The following is a 5,080-nucleotide window of genomic DNA, read 5'->3' on the forward strand; positions in this document are numbered from 1 at the left end:
AGAGAATCAAAAACATCAAGATTTGTGAAACAGAATATCTTAGATTTAGGTTGTTCAACAGCCAAAGAAAGAAAATCAAAGATAGATCATTGGGCAAATGAACTATCAGTACAAATTCAATTAACACTATTATTAGACAAAAATGAGAATATTCAAGTTTTAACTCATGGGATGATAAAAATGACACTGGTAGGAGCAGTAAGAACTTGAGCTGAAAACCTAGTAATTACTAATCTACCACAAGGAATGACAGGACATCGATATTTCGAACTATTTGTTGATGCCTTGTACCAAGAATTTTTAGGAGTTTCTAATAATGATGCTAATTTGGTAGCTAAGAACATAGAACAAAATAGAGCAATCTTTATTTTAGATAATATTAAATTATGCAATTTATGTTACTTAGAAGAATTTATTTGTGATTATGAAACAAACTATTATCAATTAATAGATGCTGATAAAAAGAAACATTATAAACTAAGTATCTTTAATAAGATATCTAATATACCTATAAACAGTAAAGATGAATTCTTAACTAGTCCTTATGCTTAAAACTTTTGGAGGAGCTATTAAATTCATCAAAGACATAATAACAAAGAAATGTCATGAAGTAACTTTAAATAAAAGAATCTCTAAATCCTACAAACAAAACAATAAACTTTGTTGTGACAAAAATGGAATTCACAGTAAAAGAATACGGTTGCAAAACAAACATGTTACACAAATATTAAAACGACAGAAACAGAATAAATTTAATAAACCTTATAAATCTTTTTAAGAAATTTAAAAATTTTTTTTTCAGAAAACCTTATAAAAGAAAATTTTATAAAAAGTTTGATAACAAAAAACCACCTTGCCCAAAGGGTAAAGGAAAGAATTGCACATGTTGGTTGTGCAATGAAGAAGGACATTATGCGAAATGAATGTCCAAAACGAAACGAAAAAAAAAATAAAATTAAACTTCTTGAAGAAATATATACTATTGGATTCTATCTCGTAGAAACAATTGAATTTTGATCCGACGATGAAAATATTTATTATTCTTGATGAATCAAGTGAATCAGATTTTGAATCCGATTCCACATTTGATAAATTCAAGAAATAATAATGATTAAAATAACGACAAGGGAATTTTCGGGAAAGACAAATATAGGAAGTAAATTGAAAGTTAGTTTGATTTATGTAGTTATCTACAAGTTGCCCAAAAAAAAATATGGACACTTTATTATTTAAGTCCATATTTTAAATTAAATTTATCTTCTAGATAGATGATTTTGATTTTGAAAAAGGAAGCCGACTATTTATTGTGAACTTGTGATGTGTTCTTTTTCTTCACCTAAAAATCAGTAGTCTCCTCAACTTAATTATAGTTATTTACAGCGGAATCCAATTCCATCTCCAACAAGATTTGCTGGGTTATCCACTATTTATTTAATTTTCCTTTGATAATAATAACATGGATCATATGATCATATCTTTTGTTTTAATAATTCTAACCAATAATAATAATAACAACTCTAAAACATAAGAGGAACAAGAAACGAAAAACAAGTACAAATGTCATTGTTTCCCAACAAATTCATTTATTCATTATATAAAAGCACACGCTCGTTTTGGACCGAGTCAAATTGGGTGTGCATCCTTTAAAAATTAGATAATCTAATTGTTGGAAAAATTGGATTTTATTACTTGGGCCGATAGCTTACTTGCCTCGATACGCATATTTAAAACAAAAGAGATGACCTTTTCGAAAAAAACAAAAGAGATGACAAAAATAAGGTGTAACATGCAAGAACCCTTCAAATTGGATAATTAATTTATCTAAATCACAGGCATAAGTTTACATATTATCTAAACCGTATCATTTTAAAGTTTCAAATAAAATAGAAACAACCTACTGTGCTCTTGGAACTGGATACTTCAAAAATCTGGACAGGTTAACATCTTCCATTACCTGGTGAGATAGAAAACTATAGTACAAGAAGAATTTGATGCACCCTTCTATTGAATACCGAACGGCGCTGTCGAAAATCAAGCGGACAAAATCGGTTCGAAGCTGTGGTCTTTTTACCTTCTTCATAAGTGAAAATTCCTGATTTACCCCCACCATGTAGCTCAGATAGCTGTCCAGGTTGTACTTAAATTTAAGAGGAAGGTTTTAATCAACATGCTCCAACCTGCTTTGTCTGTGAGGATTGAAGCTTAGGTAGGAGTTCACAGACGGCCTTCTGCAAGGAAGCGCGTTGAGCCATTTGTTGCTTCCATTCACGACCATTTTCAGTGAGCAGTGTTATTTCCTCTGCGCCAGAATGTTCCTCAAGCAATTCGTCCCAAAATTGGTCGTCTTCGTTGAGGTTGAATTCCCTCAAGATTTCCATCACTTGATTTGTTTTTGCGACGTTTCTGCCAGCACCACAACCCATAGCAGTTGCAGCGCCCACCGCATTAGCAATTGTCAATGTACATATCAAAGGTAATTTGTGAATGTATCCAAATGCAATTGCGGCCACGAAACTGTCTCCACACCCAACTGTGTCAATGACATTCACCTGTTCAAATATTGAAGAGATCGGGATCACCAAAGCATGATATATACAGGAACTCCAAAAAAAAAAAAACGACAAGAACTCGAAGAGACGGAATAGGGAAGACAAGAATAAGCGAGGGAAAACTGTGTCATGTATACAGTGAAACCTTGAAAGCAGGGGAACAAGATATACTTGAAGTGGTGATTAGGATTGAACCATTCGAGCCCATTTTTATTACCACCCACTTTGTGCGAATTCCTTTCCGAAGCAACTCTTGTCCCGCTAAAATTGGGTCTTTGGAGCCAGTCAATGATTCAGCCTAGGTACATATTTATTACCGGTCATAGTTAATAGATCAAACAACAGTTCAACACGAAAGAAAGAAAATAAGGAGAATAAGGAGAACAACTTCTGTGTAGAAATATTGCACATGAGGAGTAGAAACAAAAGCTGTGGAACAAGTCCAATAAACGATATAATTTAGAGCTTGAAATAACACAAAACCACGAACAAAGACTGCATCAACTCCATATAGCACTTAGCAAGAATAATGGCAAGTCTACGGTCCTTAATTGAATTGTAAAATGATGAGTTCAAATAGTTAGAATTGACACATTGATCTGGAAATTATAATGATGCATGTGGATGAATTATATATCAAAATTCTGCACCTCTTCAGAAGTTAATAAGAAGAAACATCACTCATTCTTAAAGTACTTATCAAGGGCCAGTTGTTCTTCATGGCGTTCCGACAACCAGGGACTTTCCTCGTGGTCCAGGGTCAAGAAAAGATCGACGTTCCCACTATCAACTGCATAATCCAAAGCAGAACATGAGCTCAGTCTGAGGGGAAAGTTCATCAAACCCATAACCGTTGCAGAAAATGATCCTTGGACCTTCTTATCGCCATATTTGCTCCAGAGGACAAATTGCTCATCCAACTAAATGCAGGATCGTCACTAAAATCTGCTCGACTGCAAAAGAAATTGGAAGGTTCCTTCACTGAATAAGAATCTATCATGTTAATCACAATGGACAACAGCTCAACATTCTTTGACTGGATTGTTATACCTGCAAAAAATCCATGCCTCTGCCAGGGGTCCACAAAACCCAGCATTGAAGAGTCTCGTAGCTGCATGTAGCACTATCGATGACATCATTCTGCTCATTCATACCAACCATAGAGTGCTATTCCTTCATCATGAATGCAAATCTAAGAGGAAACGGCCTATATGATTTTCCATCACCAACATGGACCGATGCGAAACAAACTTGAAGACCTAAGTCTAGCTGCAGCCACATCCACATTTGCAATTGCCACCAGCCTCCCAGTATCGCTATCAATTGAACTTTATAATCAATAATTCCCAAATGCTGACGACTTAAGTATTTTTGAATGAAACTTAAAAATAGAAGAGAAGATGAATGGATAAAAATAAAAGGAAAACCCTATAATTGTTGGAAGGAATATCAAGATTTGCAACTATTTGGTCGCTAGCTAACACAAGTTCCCATATTGCATAGTTACTTATCAACAGCTCTAGAAAGATGAGACTCAGCACAGTAAAACAGTTAACTTGTTCAAATTAATGTAAATACAACAACATAACTCATGTCCTAGAGATTGATACAATAAAACGTTTATGATCATCCCCATGTCGAACATCCAGGAAATTAGAACCTCTTAACTTTCTAAAGCATAGGTAAGGGGCTTCCTATTTGGAGAAACTCCCATACTTGTTCCCAGTCATCGCCTCTTTTAACTACTGCTATCAGACAACACAATTTTAATGGTAGTTAAAGGAGTAGTATCTGTTTTCTTGAATATATAGTTGGCCCCCTTTAAAGTAAGTATTGGAATTGTAATAGGTACCATCCAATCTGCAACTAAGGTTATTTCCCTGATATGTGCGTAACCTTTATAATAATCAAAGTGTTTGACGTTACCTAAAAGTGTGCTCATGAATAAAATAATAGCATGTTTCCACTTCTTACAAATTAATAATATCTAAGACGAAGATGATTATAGCAAGTGTTTGTGGGAAGCTCCAAGATCAAGCTCTTTCCGATCTAGTCCTAACCTTTTCCACTCAAACTAAGTATGAAATCTTGAATTTCATATAAATCTATTATATCATATATATATAATATAATTATACAGACCACACAAACATATATATGTATATCTGAGGAGAAAATATACATTTAAGTCCTGTGATTACAGAGTTTTCATCAGTATAGTTCAACAAATATAATACCGTAATGTACTTAATACCTATAATGAAATTAAAACATATCAAGCTTGATGCAAATGCATTCAGAATTGGTCATCAACAGCTTCAAATTTATATTTATGACTAAGAACTAACCAAAAAATCTTAAAGATGAGCTACTCTATGAAAATTTAGATAGTATGATAGAACCTTATCGGGAGGCAACTTGGATAATTCTTCCTGTAAGCTTTACGTTCATCCAATTGTTTCGGAGGCAGTTTCGGGACTTTGAAGCACAATATCAAACACATAGATTCCCCAGTGTAGCCACATCAATTT

General features: G+C 33.8%; 1 pseudogene; it reads right to left on the reverse strand.

The window, feature by feature from the left end:
• Positions 1 to 2,069: 2,069 nt before the first annotated feature.
• On the reverse strand, positions 2,070 to 5,075 carry LOC140870838 (uncharacterized; annotated as a pseudogene).
• Between the last annotated feature and the right edge of the window lie 5 nt (positions 5,076 to 5,080).

Source organism: Henckelia pumila, unplaced genomic scaffold (genome assembly GCF_033568475.1).
Source record: "Henckelia pumila isolate YLH828 unplaced genomic scaffold, ASM3356847v2 CTG_266, whole genome shotgun sequence".
Classification (NCBI taxonomy): Eukaryota; Viridiplantae; Streptophyta; class Magnoliopsida; order Lamiales; family Gesneriaceae; genus Henckelia; species Henckelia pumila.